The following is a 9,969-nucleotide window of genomic DNA, read 5'->3' as shown; positions in this document are numbered from 1 at the left end:
CGGGCCCTGCTGAATGTAAACAACAGCAGAAAGTAGCATGCTTGGTCTGGCATGTACCCAGTGGCAGTCATCCTTATAAGTCTCTCGTTTCCTGGGCTCTGATGTCAGACAGGCCAGGCGTTGAATGTCAGAGCTGCCACTTTGGAGCTGTGTGGCTATGGACAAATGACCAGGCCTCTCTGAGCCTCAGTTTCCTTATCAGTAAAATGGGTTTCTGTGAGGCTTATATAAATTAATGCCTGAATAAATGGTAGCATTGATTATAAATATAACTTGTTGAGCAATCTGAGAACACAGGCTGGGCTCCCACAACCATGTCACCAACTGATGCAGCAAGGAGGGAGTTGGAAGGTGGGTCTCCTGGGGGCTGGCCGGAAGAGTGGACGGAGGCCAGGGTATTTCCTGCCAAACCTTGCCTTGGAAGTGGAAGGCAAGCGGGCCAGGCAGGCTGTGAGATGCCCTCTGAAGCAGGGATCCAGGGTGGAGGTGAGGGAGTGGATGGGCCAAGAAACACAGTGGGGAGGAGGTGAGGCCAGGCAACAAGTCCTGCTCTGTTCCTGCTGCCCCAGGAGGCCCTAGGCCGGCCCACTTTGTTGCACAGCCCATGAATTTCCAGCTGAGGTTTGAACATTTTAGGGCAGCCCTGGCCTTAGCTTCCCCTGATATTCTGATGTCCAGTAAACAGGGTTGGTCCTGTTTACCACCGTATTCCCAGCACCCAGCTCGGAGCCTGGCACTCAGCGGGCACTCGAGACACCCCTGTCGACCGAAAGAATGATTTGATGAAGTTCCTACAGTTTTCCCACCATCGCCCTCATTGCACAGATGTGGAAACTGAGGCATAAAAAGGGGAAGAGTGTTGCCCAAGTTCACAGTGCAAGTTGGTGACAGTGTAGGACTGGTGCCCAGGGCTCTGGACTCCAAGCCCGGTGCTCTCTCCACAACATCCATTTTCTCTATTAAAGAAAATCTGTGGGGCTTCCCTGGTGGCACAGTGGTTAAGAATCCGCCTGCCAATGCAGGGGACACTGGTTCGAGCCCTGGTCCAGTAAGATCCCACATGCCATGGAGCAACTAAACCCGTGCACCACAACGACTGAGCCTGTGCTCCAGAGCCCGTGAGCCACAACTCCTGAAGCCTGGGCACCTAGAGCCCATGCTCTGCAACAAGAGGCCACCGCAATGAGAAGCCCGCGCACCACAACGAAGAGTAGCCCCCGCTCACCGCAACTAGAGAAAGCCCACGCGCAGCAACAAAGACCCAACGCAGCCTAAATAAATAAATAAAATAAATTTTTAAAAAATGTTAAAAATAAATTAATTAATTAATTAAAAAAAAGAAAATCTGTGATCTTTCCTTCCACCGTATCCTTCCTTCCTTCCTACCTTTCTTCTTTGCTTCTTTCCTTCCTGCCTCCCTCCCTTCCTTCCTCTTTCCTTTCCTTCAAGTGTTGATGACTTTATACTTTCAAAATGAAAATCAATTTCTCTTTTGCCTGTACCTTAAAAAATCATATGTTCTCCCTTTAAAAAAACTTTCAACTACTATATGTAAAATAGATAACTAATAAGAACCTACTGTATAGCACAGGGAACTTTACTCAGTACTCTGTAATGACCTATATGGGAATAGAATCTAAAAAAAGAGTGGATACATGTATATGTATAACTGACTCACTTTGCTGTATGGCAGAAACTAACACAACATTGTAAATCAACTATACTCCAATAAAAATTAATTTAAAAAATAAAAAATTAAAATAAAATTGAAAAAGTTTTTTTCACAAAATAAAATGTTGAGATGGCCAAGAAGCACATGAAAAGCTGCTCAACATCACTCATTATTAGAGAAATGCAAATCAAAACTACAATGAGGTATCACCTCACACCAGTCAGAATGGCCATCATCAAAAAATCTACAAACAATAAATGCTGGAGAGGGTGTGGAGAAAAGGGAACCGTCTTGCACTGTTGGTGGGAATGTAAATTGATACAGCCACTACGGAGAACAGTATGGAGGGTCCTTAAAAAACTAAAAATAGAACTACCATATGACCCAGCAATCCCACTCCTGGGCATATACCCTGAGAAATCCATAAATCAAAAAGACACATGCACCCCAGTGTTCATTGCAGCACTGTTTACAATAGCCAGGACATGGAAGCAACCTAAATGCCCATCGACAGACGAATGGATAAAGAAGATGTGGCACATATATATACAATGGAATATTACTCAGCCATAAAAAGGAATGAAATTGGGTCACTTGTAGAGACATGGATGGATCTAGAGACTGTCATACAAGTGAAGTAAGTCAGAAAGAGAAAAACAAATATCATATATTAACACATATATGTGGAACCTAGAAAAATGGTATAGATAAACCGGTTTGCAGGGCAGAAATAGAGACACAGATGTAGAGAACAAACGAATGGACACCAAGGGGGGAAAGCAGCAGGGGTGGGTGGTGGTAGTGGTGGGATGAATTGGGAGATTGGGATTGACATATATACACTAATATGCATAAAATGGATAACTAATAAGAACCTGCTGTATAAAAAATAAATAAAATAAAATTCAAAAAAAAATTGCTGTTTCCAGCTATTGAGTCAGAAAAATAAATAAATAAATAAAATGTTGAAAAAATAAAAAGCAACCAACACCGCAACACCTGGGGCTCACCATTGTAAACATTTTATCATTTATAATAATAGTCATGGCAAACACTGATGCATTGTTGACTGCTGGCCAAGGACTCTGCCGGGGGCTTTAAAATCTGCATCATCATGAGGTTTCTTTTGGGGGTGATGGAAGTGTTCTAAAATTAGATTGTGATGATGGTTGCACAAGTCTGTAAATATGCTAAAAATCATTGAAGTGTGCACTAAAAATGGGTGAATTTTATGGCATGTAAATTATACCTTGATAAAGCTGTTTAAGAAATCTGCATCCTCTCGTTTGATTCTCGAATGGCTGTGTGAGGTTGGCATGTCCAGTTTCCCCAACTTAAAGGGGAAGAAACTGAGGCTCAGAGAGATGAAGTCAGGTGCCCCTCACGTGCCCACTTGTGCTCGGGGCTCTGAGTCACACTTGGGTAGTGGCTCTGCTTGCCTAACAGCTCAGCACAAACTTTTCCCAAGTCACTCAATACAGAGCTACATCTGGATCCTTATTTCTTATCACCAGCAGCTTGCTGTGAAGGAATCTCAGCTCCACCACTAAATTATTTCCCTGCTCCTAACCTCAGTTTCCTCATCAGTGAAATGGGACACAATCCAGCAGCTCCCTCCTAGGGTTGTTGAGGGGATGCCTTGAGATCCTGGCTGTAGAAGGATCTAACAGATCTAACAGAGTGCCCATTGGTGATGCCATGAGCCACCTGAGTGCCCATCATGTGCTAGGTGCCTGTGTGTGCTACAGAGCATTGCATTCATCTGCTGAGATGTTTCTCCCCATCCCGGCTGGTGGCCTTGTTTCCCTGTGCTAAGACCAGTGATAAAAGAGTGACGCAGTAATAAACAGGTAAAATGTTCATAGTAACCTTGGTTGGAACTCCTCTGCCGGGAGCTCTCAGCCCAAGGCCATGGGCCTCTTTCTCCCTCTATGGTCCCTCATTCTGGAAAAACTGAGCCCTATCATACACACGGAGGTCATGGGCTGGAGGGTGATCAGGGAAGGCATCCTGGAGGAGGTGTTGGCTGATGTGAGCCTTGGAGGTTGAGCCAGTGAAGGAAGAAGATGGAGGTGTGGTGAAGAGCCTTCCTGGCAGAGAGAACAGCACACGCAATGGCACTCAGGAGAGTGAGAGAGAGGGATGGCCCATTTTCCCATGAACTGCAAGATACCCAGGTGGCCCAGGAGGGAGCGGCTGGAGGGGAAGCCAGGCTGGGTAAGGCAGGCCTCAGGGTCCCAACTCAGGAGCTAGGGCTCTGGTTGGAGGGCAGGGGGGCTAAGGAGGGCTTCAAGCAGAGGGGATCAGATTGGGAAGCCATAGAGAGTTCTGTGCTGTCAGACGGAGAATGGCAAGAGAGGCAGCTGCCCCAGGTGCTAAGACAAAGGTGGTGGTGGCCAAGGTAGAGAGAGGGGTGTGGACTGGGGCAGAATACACAGGGCTTGTAGACTGAATGGATGGAGAGGATGAGAGAGGAGGGGGGAGCTGATCCCAGGGCCTCTGGCCAGGGCACTGGGAAGATGCCATTTAGGTGACTGTCTCAAACACCTTCCAAGGCCAATATTCCTCTTTTTCCTGTTGCCTGTAGTAATTCCAAGTTGCTAGAGCTGACTGCTGCAAACAGTTCATATTCCCTAGCCAGATTTCAGTCCAGGGAGGGGGTAAGAGTGCCCGAGAGACAACCAGAGAGCAGAGGAGAAGCTGAGGTGTATGGAGATGTAGGCACATGGGTTGGGATGAAGATGGTGGACATTCACATGGAGGCAGGAGACCTGTGCTGGTTCCTGTCCTGCCTCTGATTCCACTGCTGTGTGACTTCAGGCAGGTCCCCTACCCTCTCTGTGCCATTTCACCATCTGAAAACTTGGGATGATGCTCCTCCTACTGACAGGTTGTTGGTTCCAAGAAGACAATAATCAGCGCTGCCCTTGGACCTGGGGAATCGGGGCCCTGACCTTGCACCCCATCCCAGTTGAGATCTCCGGCCTCACCATCCTCATGAAGCATGGGATTCCCAAGGACCAAGGGAAGGTGCCCAACTGGAGCCTGTGCACCCCTCCTAGGGGTCTCAAGCCTACCTCTAGCTTCTGCCCCCACCGGGGGCGGCCCTCGCTTCGGGGAGGGAACCCCGGGGGGCTAAGGGGGATCCTTTCTGGGGGCGGGGATGGAGCTGGAGTATGAGGGCGGCCTGGAGAGAGACGCTTCCCATCCCATCACAGAGCTCGGAGGAGTCTGAAATTCGATATTCAACACCAGCCTGCCAGGTTGCTTTGAAGGTGTGTTTGTCAAGGTGGGAGGGCAGAATGTATTGTATTTAGCAATTCCTTAGCTTGATTTATAACAGGAATATTTAGACATACGGCACGTGGGCTCCACTTCTGCTCTTGTTCCGGGGCTGATAACACCACGTCCGTGACTGGCTGCCTCCGCTCCCGCCCCGCCCCTCCTCACCCGCCCGCCAGGTTCCGACCCTCCGACCCCAGCCAAGGCCTGGGAAACTCGATTCTCCTGGCGCCGGGATCAGCTGCCGTCTGCCAGAGTCACCTTTCATTCCCAGCTCCTTGGGGCCACTGGGTGGGGCGGGGGTTTGGGGAAGACGTCCTCTGGCGGGGCTGGGCACGCGGGTCTGGCTGTGGGCGCGTGGCAGGTGCGCGCTCTGAGCAGGGAGAGGGGGAGCAGAGTGTGGCTGCCCGGCAGCATCGCGGGCTTTCTGGGTGGGGATGGCTGAAGGGCCGGCAGCGCCTCCCCGACGCTCCTGGTCTCACTGTGACCTCTGCTCCTCACTGCCCTTCGTCCGGGTTCTCAGACCCACTGGGCTCCCTCCCACCTCGGGCCTTTGCTCAGGTGGGACCCTGCACCTGGAGTGTGTTCACTCCTTTGCCTGACCAAGTCCTATTTTTGCTCAGGCCCAGACTTAAATGCTCAAATGCCTTCCCGGGCCCTCTGACGACTCCCCTCCCTTCAAAATCGAGGCTCCTGGTACCCTTTCTCCAACACACAACAAAAGAGCTCTTTGTGTGATGTAGCGTCTGTCTGTCCTGCTCAGCTGTGAGCCCCCTCCCCCACAGCCCCCCTCCCCCAGAATAGGGGTGGGTCTGGCTTCTTCAGGGCTGTATCTTTAGGGCCTGGCACGCTGCAAGTGCCAAGGAGATATCAGTTCTCTCTGCCGCCTCCAGTCAGTGACTTTCTACTTTTGATGTCTCAATTATCCCCTAATCATCTTTGGCCTCAGTCTCCAAACCTGGGAAATGGGACCACTAAGATGTAGCCCGAAGTGTTCAGAGGAAGTGACAGATCTTAGTAGTGGGGAGTGGGCTGTCCCCCATGGCAGGAGCTGGGACTGACCAAGAGAGGGGCTCTCTGAGGCCAGAGACCAGCACAGGTCTGTGCTGGGACGCGAATGCAGAGAAAGGGGCAAGGGGATTGGTAGGAGGCAGGAAGCCTGAGCAGGGGTAGGCAGAGTCACCAGGGAAACCCAAAACACTACCCCCAGGCTGCCCCGTGGGCTCTGGGCAGAGGCTCACTCCCCAGGCTCCCTTCGCTACCCTGGCTAGAGGAGATTCTCCCACCTCCACCCTCACCCTGGCCCTCCTCCCAGCTGGTACCTATGCCCAGGCAGGAACAGAATGGGTGCCAGACCTTACCCCAAGTGCTTCACGGGTATGACGTCAACACTCGCCACAATCCCATGAGGGAGGTGTTATTATCATCCCCACTTTACAGATGAGGAAATAGAAGCCGAGCAGGGTTTAAGAAACATGCCCAATGTTGCCTAGCTTGTAAGTGGCAGAGGTAAGCTACAAACCCAGGTCTGATTCCAGAGCCTGAGCGCTCAGCCCCTCTACCACACTCCCATTGGCCTTGGCCTCCCCAGGGGCCAAACGGGAGGGAAGGTGGACAATGCCCAAGTGTCAGCATGCCTGGGCACCAAAGTGAAGCAAGGCCAGGGGCGCCGGAGGCTGGAAACCTAGCCCAGGACACCAGACTTGATGCCGGATGGGTATTGTGGGGAGGGGGCACGCAGCTGGGGGCAGACAAAGGGAAACCTAGGGCACCAGACATCTGCTCACAAAATGCTGGGGTGTCCTGGGGCCCACACACACTCCTCTGTCTGCACTTACCCCCAAGATGATCTCATCTATGCTCACGAGTTTACATCCCGTCTCTTCCAAATTTATATTTCCAGCCAGCCTTCCCCCTGAGCTTCCGACTTGCATCACCACACTGCCCACCTGACATGTCAGACTCAGAGAGTTCAAAACCAAACTCCTGATCTTACCCCCAGCCCCCCAACTGGCTCCTCCCGTACTCTGTTAATGGCGCCAACACCCACCTGCGGTCAAAGGTGCGGAAGTCATCTTGGATTTTTCTTCCCTCACCTTCCACATCCCATCCACCAGCAGGTTTTGTGGGACTTTCCTCCAAAATACATCCTGAACCCCACAGGTCTCCTCCTCTCTCTGCTAAAGCCCTGGTCCAGGCCCTGTCACCTTTGCCCACCGCAGCAGCCTCCTCATGTGTCTCCTGCCCCCCTTCCCAAGTCACATACTTGCTGGAATCAGCTCAAGTCACTCCATTACTTAAAAGCTTCTGATAATAATGAAAACAAACACAGCTCCTCAGCATAATCTGAGGGCCTTGTAGATCTAGCCCCAGCCTACTCCCCGATGCTGTGTCCGCCTTGCTCACAAAACACCAGCCCCAGTGCTTCCTTTCTGTTCTTCAAACACACCAAATTCATTACTGCCCCAGGGCCTTTGCATTTGCTGTTCCCTCCACTGAGAATGCTCTCCCCAGATAGTCACGTGGCTTCTCATCCCTCAGTTCTCCTGTCAGATGCCACCACCTCCTAGAGACCTTCTCTGACCTCCCTGTGGAAAGTGGCCCTTTTCTCTCCCAGCATTGACCCCATTCCCCAGTTTTCTTCATATATCTGCCGAATGACTCAATGAATTAGCCTCAGTTTTCCCTTCTGTAAAAGGGGTACAAAGAAATAGCATAGACCCAGACCAGTCCTAGCGGGGTCCTGGGCAGCTGGTTGGGTCACCTCCATTGCAGAGCTGACAACAGGGTCCTCCTGGTTGCCCGGGAGCCCGGGCTGGCCTGGAGCAATCTTTGCTTCCTCTGTTGTATTTTCCACTTCCTTTCCATGGGGGGTTGACTCCCGGGAAGCCCCAGGAGGCTGTTACCATGCTTATGCGTCTGGGGACCTAGTCCTAGTCCTAGGTAGAGAGGTTGGGACCCATGACAGACCAGGCAGGGCTGGCTGGGGGCCCCGGTGAACCTCAGTTTCCTGACTGCACTCCAACACCGGCCTCCTCACTAGCTTTCATGAGGATCAAGTAATGCTTCCCTGCTCACTCCTCCGCCTCAGGCCCAGTGACCCCTGCTCTGCCCCTGGCCTGTGTCTGTACACCCCGTGCATCCTCCTGCAGGGCCACAGTCAAACAGTATTGGGTTGCGAGAGGGCCCAGGCCTCCTGGGGCAGAATCCACATCTCACTCCATCACTCAACAAGCAAACAGTTGCCGACGTCAACTGTGACCAGGCTGGCCTGCTGTGCTGTCTACTTACTGGCACCTCTCTCTGCTGGACAGTGAACTCCAAAAGGGCAGGGGCCTGGTCTATACTGGCACATGCAGGCCCCAAACCTAACTGACAATCAAGACCTTCCTCCCACGTGTTTACAAAAGGGGGCTTTTACACCCATGAACTCACTGGAGCCCCACGGCCACTGTCTCAGGAAGGCAAGGCAGCAGCTGTCAGTCTGCCCATCACTCAGATGGGGAAAATGGGGACCCACACCCCTGCACATCCCTTTGCTCAGTGCAGAGCTGGGCTCTTAGAGGCTGTGCAGGCTCCAGATTGGAGTCTAATAGATGCTGTCCTTCCTGGCCCTGTGACCTTGGACATGGCCTCTAACCTCAGTGTCTCAGTTTCCTCACCTGCAGGATGGGCATCATGGTACCTGCCTCATGGGGCTGTTGTGACCCATCCCATATTGCATGGCATGGGGCACATGGGAAGGGCCCAGCAGGTGGGAGCTGAGGTCACCTTCCCCTCTGTGCCCCCTGCTCAGAGCATGCAGCAGGCACAGAGCAGGCATTCAGCAGATGTCCAATGGATGAAAGGCAGGCCTATGGCTTGTACACTGGAAAGTTCTGGATGTCCACGAGTGCTATATAAAGCACGAAGACCCCGGGGCTTTATTGTCTCCAGGGTCCTCCCACCCCCTCACTCTGACGGCCAGGCGTAGGGACGGGAACCATCTGTGTGTCTCTTGCCTGTGCCTCTGCTGCTTTGGGGGGGTCACGTGACTAGGAGGGAGGTTCTTTGGGAGCCTGTCCCTGGGAGACAGACGGCATCCCCCTCTGCTGACCAGATGGGTCTGGCCGCCCCCCCAGATTCATAGCTCCAGGCAGAATCCTTCCCTCTCATCCCTGGGGTTGACACTGGGCTTCCCAGGTCATTTGTGGGGCAGGAACAACCACCCGGTCCAACTGTCCATGTTAGAGATGGGGAAACTGAGGCTCTGAGAGGGCAGTGACTCGCCTGAGGTTTCACAGCAGAAGCTGGCTTGGACCCAGGATGTCTGGCCCAGAACTGCTGTCCCTCTGAGGGCGAAAGCCTCTACCTGCCTCCCTCTCCCACATGTCAGTTCGCTTCTTTAGCCATGAAGGTCATTGGCACAAAGCTAGGGTTTCTGAAGAAGGCGAGGGAGGGAGGTGACACAGTGGGCCGGTCAGTGTCAATTCTCCCGCCCCCCCTCAGTCTGCCCAGCCCCCACTCGGTCTCCAGCACCGGGCCGAGAGCGTCATCCTCTCTCTCTCCTTCTCAGCACCCAAAAAAGCCATCTCCACCTCCCCTTTTTTGGGGGACCCTGGGGTGGGGGTCACGACCCTGCCTGCCTCCCTAAACCCAGGACACCCTTTGTCTTTGTGGTTGCCCCCGACTCCTTGCCACCCGGCCCTCCCAGCGCCTTGTGGGATCAGAGACAGGAGGGGGATTAGGTTGTGCAAATGGCTCCCCCCTCCCTGCCATCCTGCCTCCCTGTCTTAGTCATCTCTGCCCTCCGCCGCCTTCTCCCTCCATTACAATCCCTCTGCCAGGCCAAGGGGAGAACGACATTGACAGGTGCCCCCACCCAGGGGCGGCGGCGGGGCAAGGGGCCGGCTGCTCAGTAAAGGATCAGAAGCGGTTTCTCCCCCACCCTGTCCTCTTCCTCATCCTGCAACCCGCGCTGCCCCCCTCTTCCGCGCTGCGCACGGATGGCGGCTGGAGCTGCAGAGGTGTGTGTG

The 9,969-nt window shown here is 52.9% G+C and overlaps 1 protein-coding gene across 6 annotated transcripts in view; it reads right to left on the bottom strand.

The window, feature by feature from the left end:
• Window positions 1–9,969, bottom strand: part of DNM1 (dynamin 1) — a 45,190-nt gene that overhangs the window by 34,120 nt on the left and 1,101 nt on the right. The window lies entirely within an intron of this gene.

This window comes from Lipotes vexillifer, unplaced genomic scaffold, assembly GCF_000442215.2.
Source record: "Lipotes vexillifer unplaced genomic scaffold, Lipotes_vexillifer_v1.1 scaffold98, whole genome shotgun sequence".
In the NCBI taxonomy this organism is placed as follows: Eukaryota; Metazoa; Chordata; class Mammalia; order Artiodactyla; family Lipotidae; genus Lipotes; species Lipotes vexillifer.
The sequence above is the reverse complement of the archived record's forward strand: the minus strand, read 5'-3'. Positions and strand labels throughout refer to the sequence as shown.